The 9,248-nt window shown below is 42.7% G+C and overlaps 1 protein-coding gene and 1 pseudogene across 2 annotated transcripts in view; both read right to left on the reverse strand.

Annotated features, from left to right (window-relative positions):
• SPATA6L (spermatogenesis associated 6 like) overlaps positions 1-9,182 on the reverse strand; it is a 64,254-nt gene extending 55,072 nt beyond the window's left edge. The window contains exons 1-2 of one of the 2 annotated variants that reach the window (XM_046022942.1): positions 8,816-9,182; positions 6,542-6,645 (exon numbers count right to left, since the gene is read on the reverse strand). The gene's annotated coding sequence lies outside the window, so the exon portion shown is untranslated. Of the gene's footprint in view, positions 1-4,720; positions 4,833-6,541; positions 6,646-8,815 lie in introns of those variants that run through there. The other variant, XM_046022943.1, reaches the window with a different exon arrangement.
• Positions 5,004-6,801, reverse strand: LOC123952619 (annotated as a pseudogene).
• Positions 9,183-9,248: the final 66 nt, after the last annotated feature.

Here is a 9,248-nt window from a genome sequence, read left to right on the forward strand (position 1 = left end):
TTTCACTCACCATGGTCACCTGAGCTACCATGGAGATGTAAAAGTTTCTACGTACACAATGTACACAATGCATCTGGCCCATATTGCAAAGTAGTGAACCACTGAGGCCGCCATCTGGGTGGCAGAAAACAAATCCCACTGACCAGCTTGTGTTCCCACAGAGTTTCTGCAGGGCAGACTGGTCAGCAGTGGTATCAGCCCTGCAGAAATGACACATCAGCACATCCTACTCACATCCTGGCCACTGCCAAAAAAACAATGGCGCACGTCCCACGTGGGCATTTTCCAAACACTTAACTGGCAAAGAACAAAAGTGTTAACAGTCAGGTAATTATGGTTGCAAATTTTCCATTTAACCAAAGACATGAATGATAAGACAATAAATTGTAAACATTCCTCAAATAAGGTAGAAAGGAGTGTTCATACGGAGAGGGAAACGAAAAAAGAGAGAGAGAAGGCTCTAATGGCTTAAAATAAGACAAATTCTTCATTTATTATTATTAGTTTTGTGGGTCAGAAATTGAACACAGATCTCACTGCGCTAAAAGCAAAGCTAGGAGCAGGGCTGTATTCCTTGGCTTTTTTCCTTTCTTTGTTTTTCCAGCTTCTAGGGGTCACCTCCATTCCTCAGCGTGGAGCTCCCTTCCTTCATCTTCAAAGTCAGCAAATTTGAGTGAGTCCTTATCACACTGCTATCTCTCCGGTTCTCTCTTTAGGGATCTTTGTGATTACACTGTGCGATCCAGATAACCCAGGACCATTTCCCTATCTTAAGGTCAGCTGATTAGCCATTTAATTCTATCTGTAATGTTAATTCCCCTTTGCCCTGGAAGCACACATATTCAAAGGTTCCAGGAATTAGGACAAGGATATCTTTGGGAGGCTATTATTCTGCGTTCCACGGGTAACCTCTCTAGCGAGCAATTTGTTAAGTCTATCAAAATGTTTAATTGGACTCAGCTTTCCAATGCTAGGAATGGGTGTGTGGATATACTTTCACACTTACAGAAGAAAACAGGCTGCAGCATTATTTGTAGTTAAAAAAGATACGGGGCAGGATGTTGGGGGTGCCTGGGTGGTGCTGTGGGTTAAGTGACTGACTCTTGGTTTCAGCTCAGGTAGTGATCGCAGCATCGGGCTCCCTGCCCAGCACGGAGTTTGCTCAAGACTGTCTCTCCCTCTGCCTCTGCCTCTCCCCTCTCAAATTAAATAAATCTAAAAAATTTAAAAAAAAAAAAAAAGATACCGGGGGCACCTGACTGGCTCAGTCAGTACAACACGCAACTCTTGATTTCAGGATTGTAAGTTCAAGGCCCACATGGGTTGCAGAGTTTACTTTAAAAAACAAACAAAAACTTAAAAAAAAAGATACCACCTTAATGGTCATTATGTAGGGTCAGATTTAATCAATTATGCTTAAGCCTTAAGATGGAACACTATGCAGCATGGAAAAAGAGTAAAGCAGAGCTGTACATACTAGCAATAAATACTCTCTAAAATACAGGACTAAGGGGGGGGAGGCAAAAAGCATTGAACGACAACAAAAAAATGTGTTACGTATGCTTCCATTTGGAAGAGACAGGGAATATATGTGCATACGTGCTTAGAATATTCCTGAAAGGATACACTGGAAACAGTTAGTAGTGGATGCCTCAGGGGAGGGGCCCTAGAATAGACAGAGAAGAAATTTCCTTTTCATTGAATATCCTTAGGTATACTTTTTGAGTATTTTTGCCAAGTATTTCCATTATCTAGTCCAAATAGGAAAACAAATTAAAACAAGCAGAATAGGGGCACCTGGGGGGCTCAGTGGGTTAAGCCGCTGCCTTTGGCTCGGGTCATGATCTCAGGGTCCTGGGATCGAGCCCCACACGGGCTGTCTGTTCAGCGGGGAGTCTGCTTCCCTCTCTCTCTGCCTGCCTGCCTCTCTGCCTACTTGTGATCTCTCTCTGTCAAATAAATGAATAAAATCTTAAAAAATAATAATAATAAATAATAAAATATTCTGTTAAAAAAAAAGCACAAAAACAAGTAGAATACATAAAACAACAAAAAGGCCCAATTTGGCTAACTAGGGAGGGCCGGGAATGGAATTCTGGAGCTTGGGGGGGCGGCATCCTATATACTGCATGCCTTGAAAAAATTTGCTTTTCTGCTTCCAGTGCAGTGGGTCTTGTCCTGTGACCCTGGGCATCTCAGGGATCCTAAAGCCCCGAAATAATGGGCAACATTTCCTGCATATGTATATAGACATTCTTCCGGGAAGAGAAGCTGTCGTTTTCACCAGAGTCTGGAAGGGATGGAGTTAGTCAAACCAGGTTTTAGATCCACTGTCCTGTCCTCTATCCTGACATTAGTTCCTCTCTAGAGGACAAAGAAGGGCCACCTGGGTGATCTGACAAAGCAGCAGGTAAGGAAAGAGGGGCTATTCTCTGCAGCACTTAAATGCCCACTTACTAGAGCAAACTGTTTCTCCCAGGGAAGCTGTATTCAATAATAAGTGAAAAAGACCTCCCAGGTCCTGTTCTGGGCCATTAGTTTCTGTCTGGATTCAGACTCCTTTTTAGGCCTACAATCTTCTGAGATAGTGAATTATTCATTAGCACATGTGAACAATACCAGCAGATTAAGTTTCCAAAGTGAGCTGTTCATTAACATTTGTGAGAAATGCCTGAAAAGGGGGGGGGGGGGGGAGGGTGGGGGGTGGGGAAGATCCAAGTACAGGAAACAATCCGGATTATTTCAGCAATGATGCATTTTCAGATCACTGATTTTTCTTTTTTTCAATTATTTATTTGAGAGAGCAAGTAAGTGAGCAGGAGCAAGGGGAGGGGCAGAAGGAGAGGGAGAAGCAGACTCCCCGCTGAGCAGGGAGCCCTAGGCAGGCCTCTATCCCAGGACTCCTTGATCATCACCTGAGCTAATGGCAAATGCCAACCAATGGAGCCACCCAGCCCTGATTTTCTTTTTTTAAAAAGCACAGACCCAGGGGCCCCTGGGTGGCTCAGCTGGTTACTTGCCCCACTCAGTTTCAGCTCAGGTTGTGATCTGGGGGTTGTGGGATCAAGCCCCGCATGGAGCCCTGTGTTGGGCTCTTTACTGGACACAGAGTCTGCTTGTCCCTCTCTCTACTTCACCGCTCAATCACTCTCTCTTCTCTGAAATAATTTCTTTTTTTAAAAAGCACAAGCCTAGCCTTGAGACCCAAGAAATAATTGTTTTATATCTGCCTTCTCCTAAATCTTTCTCTGAAATGTTCTTTAACAGTTTAGTTTGATATACAGAAAAGTTTGATATACAGAAAAGTTCACCTTTCTCACTCTTACTATTAAAGTATAAAAAAGCTCAGTAAACAATGCTGGAGTCTTTCCTTGATTCTCATAAACTGCATCAAAATGAAGTTTAGGGGTGCCTGAGTGGCTCAGTGGGTTAAGCCTCTGCCTTGGGCTCAGGTCATGATCCCAGAGTCCTGGGATTGAGCCCCACATCAGGCTCTCTGCTCCCTGGGGAGCCTGCTTCCTCCTCTCTCTCTCTGCCTGCCTCTGCCTACTTGTGATCTCTGTCAAATAAATAAATAAAATCTTTTTTAAAAATGAAGTTTATATTTTTTAAAAAGTTAATGAACCCACTGATTAATCTTAACATGACTAAAGGTGGCATCCTGTCTCCCAAAGTGATTCACAGCAAGGACCTATGAAATGCTTATGCCAAAAAGGTGAGGTTGAATCTAATGAAGCCACTTGGGTGGCACAGGTGAGAGGGCTGCATCCAGCTATTTACATTTCAATTAACTAAGACGAAATGAAATAGGAAATTCAGTGCCTCACTCACACCAGTCACGTTTCAAGTGTTCAATAGCCATATGTGCCTAGTGGCTACAATACTGGCTAGGGCAGGTGGAGTATTTCCAACTTCACAGAATCTTCTATTGAACAGTGTTGCTCTAGGGCTAACTTCACTTAAAGGAAAAGTGGAGGAGAGAGAAACATGTCTGTGACACCACAAGGAAGCAAACAGACATACCGGAATGTGGGACATTCTATAGAACAATTGACGCAGGTAGTCTGCAACAAGTCAATGATGTTAAGGGGAAAAAAAAAGAAGGGAAGGATCAGGGGAAATGCTCTATATTAAATAATACTTCAGAAATCTAACAACCGTATGTAATATGCAGCCATTACTGGGATGGGACCTTGATTCAAACAAACCAACTTAAAGAGAATATTTGAGATTATTGGGGAAATTTGATCGTGACATGGGCATTAGATAATGCCAAGCAGTTAATTTTGATAGGTATGATAATGTCCTTATGTTTATGCAAGGTAAATATTAACACTGTTGAAACAAGTTTACGTATTAAAGTATGTAGTAGTAAAATGATCTGAGGTCTAAGATTTTGTTTTCAAATACTACAACAAATTAATAAAAAGAACGGATAAGGCAAATGTAGTAAAATCTTCATAATTATGATCTGGGTGATGGATATATGGTATTTATTATAATTCTATACTTTTGTGTATAAACATAGTCATAACAACTTTAAAATGTTTAACATATACTTAACTAAGAAAACCTATCTTTATATCCAAAGTATCCTTATGTGAACCTCCTCCTGTCCTAAAATAGTCCAACAAGAGGACTCTTACTGGTATCACTATGATGTATGATGTAGTAGAATTCTTAGAGACACTTGAAGAGAACATGCGGTGGATCTACTTACCTCAAATGCAGATTAAGAAAATTATTGGGATACGTAACACTTTCCAAGTGATTCAGAGGGAAACCCACTTAAGGAAGAAAGAAGCAGTGTATTAGAAGAGTGGCCTCTGCGTGAATATCCAACACAGGAGCTGGCAAGCTGAGTAATTCTGTAAGTGCACATACTTCTCCAGAATTTTCCCCAAGCATCAGGAAAGCATCCAAGGAAGGAATTAAATTGCAACTGAACAGCTTTTAACAATCTTGGAGTCATTTGGAATCTGGACCCACACATGGGATCTATTTCACAAACTTTATTAGAGTTTATGAGTCAGACTCATATGTTACTCTGGCTTCCACTTTGATTCACTGGCTTTTGTAGGCTCAATACTTACTTAATACTACACAGACCCTTCCACAAGGACTGCCCTTGGGCGTTCTGGACTACATAGTCCATATCCTTTCATTTTAAAGTAATTTCTACTCAGAAAAAACTAATTTGCTCCTTTGAGTGTCAGCTGACTAGTTCCATGACCATGGGAGCAGTAGGCTAATTATGACCCAAAGCAGTTTCCAAGGAATTATATTTATGATCCAATATAAGAAAGTGTAAGAGTCTGATTGAGTTCCAAGACTTATAAAAAGTATCCACTGAACTTGAGCGAAGGATTTAGGCCCCAAAGTCAGCAACGGCTTAGATGATGTCATTATATCCACCCTTTATTCTCCTACCAAAATATACCTCTTTCCATTCCTTTTCCACCTTTTTTTTTTAAGGCTGTTGTCCGAGGTTTATTGAAGATATTACAGCACAGCAGAAAGATTTGAATGGCTCCACGTGGTGTTTTGAAATTCATCCGTCACTCATCAGGCTGAGTGACCTGTAGGTTGGACAGACTGCCAAGTCCAAGAGTTTCAACATTTCCTTAGTGTCGGGATCTCCTGATCCAGGGCTGAGATCTTGGGCGTGTAATTATCCCTCCTTTCTCTCTCCTCCTCCTGCAGCTTGATGGAGCTTTCCTGTCCCCAGAGCCCCCCTGAATCCCCTTCCTCAGGTGTGTGATAGAGCCTGCGATCCTGCTGCAGAGCTCCTTGCTGGGCTTGATGGTGATCTCCGTGCATGTTGGTGTGGAAGTCATGGCCCAGGCGAATGTAGTACTTCTCAGTGATGACCCGGGCTGCCTTCTTCATGGTTTTGGTACAACTGCAGCCCAGGTTGGCCAGGGTAGTCTTTTGTCTTTACGTTATTACCACACGTTTCCTTTTATCCTTGTTTCCACTCATTCATTCATTCATTCCTTATTCATCGGTTCAATACATATTTATTGAATACCTACTGTGTGCTGGGTACTGTTTTCGACAATCAAGGTACAAGGGTGAACAAAAAGACAGTCTAAGCCTTTGTGGGCTTTCCATCCTAGGAGGGGCAGATAATAAGTGAACAGAAGATAGTTACAGTATGATAAATACCAGGAAGGAATCCAGGTATTGGGGGCTGAGAAAGAAATTTATAGGATGGAGAGGGAATAAGAACCTAATTTAGACCCAGTGGACGGAGAAGCCTAAGGAGATGACATCTGATCTACGATCTAACAAGAAAAGCATGACCACTAGCAAGACTTTTAAAGTACTAGACAGAAGATATCCCAGGGAAGGGAGCAACGGAATGTATTAGGCCAGGAGTCAGGCAGGAAATTGATTTGAGAAACTGAAAGGAGGCAAGTGAGCATACTAAGGGAGACCTGGGCAGGGGGCAGAGGAGGTTAAGAGATCACACTGAAGAGTTGGCTGGCATTAGACAGTACAGGAACTCAAAGTTAGAGCAAACAATGTTATTGCTTACCTAATAGCCATAAGCTTTTCTCCCTGGCTACTGGAGCTCCAGTTTCGCTTGGGTGGCAATGCATCTTACTTCAGGGAGTGAATCATAATTTATTTAGGCCAATTCTGGACAATGAGATATAAGGGGAAATCACTGGAAGGTTCTGAGAAACATTTTTATTTCTGATAGCAGAGCCCCAAGTATATCCATCTGTTTGCCTCCTCTCGTCTTGCTTTGCTATTGTCCCGTTTTGCCGTGATGTCCAGAGCTATGGCAGCCATCCTGCAACCACGACAAGCCTGAAGATGAAAGCCAACAGACTTAGGATAGTGGAAAGACTAGAAAGAACTTGAGTCCTTGATGACATCAACAATCTGCTAAACCAATCCTGAGAACTTGATCCTTTTTTGCTAACACTGATCCTGAATTTGCTAAAAATAACTTTCCTTATGGTTTAAGTTTCTATTAGCTGGGGTTTCTGTTATTTGTTTTGGAAGCATTTAATCGGTAGGGCAGGGGTGTGGCATGATCTGATTTATATACATATATTTTTAAGTCTCTTTGGTAACTGTGTGAAGAGTTATGAGCAAAAATGGAACAGAGACATTGAGCACTACCGTAGTAGGAAGATAATGATGCCCTGGGCTAGGGAGGAAGCATTACAACTGAAGAGAAATAGATTCAAGACATATTTGAGAGTAAAAATAACAAATTTGGGGGTGCCTGGGTGGCTCAGATGGTTGAGTGTCTGCCATCATCTTAGGTCATGATCCCAGGGTCTTAGGATTGAGCCCTGCATCAGGCTTCCTGCTTGGTAGGGAGCCTGCTTCTCCCTCTCTGTCTGCTGCTCCCCCTGCTTGTGCTCTCTCGTTCTGTCAAATGAATAAATAAAATCTTAAAACAACAACAACAACAAAATTTGCTGTGGTTCAGACATGGGAGAGGAAGGAGGAGGATCAGTTAACACTGACCTCTTTTGGGATTGGTGGTGGTACCATTTATTGATATGAGAAGACAGGAAAAGTTTGGGGAAGGAGTGGAATCAAGAGGGGGTTTTTTTGAAATGTTAAATTTAAAATATGTATTCAAAGAGAGATGTCGGGGTGTGGACATTGGACTCCACACTGGGTGCAGAGCCTACTTTAAAAGAGAGAGAAAGAGAGATGTCAAGTCAGCAGGTAGACAAATTGAGTCTGAAATACTTTAGGTCAAGGCTTGGATTTCAATTAGGAAGCTGTCAATACACAGATGTTATTTAAAGCCACAAGAACAGATAAGGTCCTCCCCACTGGCCAAAATTTGAGGAATTCTAAAATTAGAGGTCTGTTAGAAGGGGAGAAGCCTGCCAAAGAGCCTGAGGGGAAGTAGTGAGACAGGTAGGAGAAAAAACAATGAAACAACGATCCTTAACATTTATACCGAGCTTACTTCAAGCCAGACACTGCTCAAAGCACTTTGTGCCTTCATGGAAAAAAAGAGAAAAAAAGTGTTTTCCTTTTCTTCCCACCCTTTCTGTTTTAACTCCTGTGGCTTTCCCTAACCCCAGAGGTTTAGGCACAGTGCTTCTCAACTGTCATTTTAACTAATTATTAAGGTATAATATATTCACCAAAAAATATTCAAACCGTATAAAGCAGGAAAGCTAAAAAGGGAAGCAAAGAAACTCAGAAACTCTCCTCCTCGCCTGATCTACCATCATTACAAATTCTTGCTCACTCTCCAGTTATTTTCTATACACATGCACATATTTTTACACAGATTGGATCATTCGCTCTGATAGCCAGATAGATATACACACAAATATATCTAATTCTGTAATTTTTAAAAACACATTCTGGAGATTTTCTCTGTCAGCACATACATAACTACTCTTTTTAAAGACTATCGTATTAATATGCCATAATTTAAGTTCCTTTACTGATGGACAACTAGTTTCCTGTTTTTTGGCTGCCAACTGCTGCAACAAACATCTTTGTAGGTAAGTCATTGGACATTGTTACAAAACCGTTGGATAATTTCCTGGTAGTGAAATTGCTGAATCAAAGCCCTTAAACCACTGATATTGTCAAATCACCCCTCCAAAAAGGTGACACAAATCCCATTCTCTTTAATAGCATTTCCTCATATCTTGTCAACACTGTGTACTGACAAACCTCAAAGTTTTGTCAGTCTACGAGACTGGGAAAATGGCGTCTCGTTTTTATTCGGGTCTCTAATTATGAGCGGGGCAGCAGCGTGGTACTGCTGGGCATACACGGTTTGAGGTTAGACCCCGGGCGGATCGCATGTCTTCACCTTAAACGTGTGACCTTGGGCACGCTGGGTGTTTCTCCTCAACAAAGGGCTCAACGAGAGCGCACGCCTTCAGGACTAGAGGTGCGTGGGGTGCGGGCTCCCCGGCTTGGACCGCGATCCCCCACCCTCGCAAGCATTTCCGAGCCGCGCTTGCTCGGGTCCTTCATCTTCCGCGCCCTCCTCCCGGCCAACTTTCGCGAACTCCTGTAGCTTGGAACTCGAAACGGGAGAAAACTTGGCCCTGCTTTTCAAAATTCCGCCCTACTTTCCGCCCACCAACACCAGGCAACAAGGACTTGCGCCTCAGTGACTCCCAGCGCCCTGAAGGGTCAACTGGCAGCACTCAGACCTCTCAGAGAAACGCAACCTCCAGACCCAGCCCCTGCCCATAGGAGCCCAGACACGCCTCCGCTGCCCCGCCCACCAAACCGGA

Source organism: Meles meles, chromosome 11, assembly GCF_922984935.1.
Source record: "Meles meles chromosome 11, mMelMel3.1 paternal haplotype, whole genome shotgun sequence".
Taxonomy (NCBI): Eukaryota; Metazoa; Chordata; class Mammalia; order Carnivora; family Mustelidae; genus Meles; species Meles meles.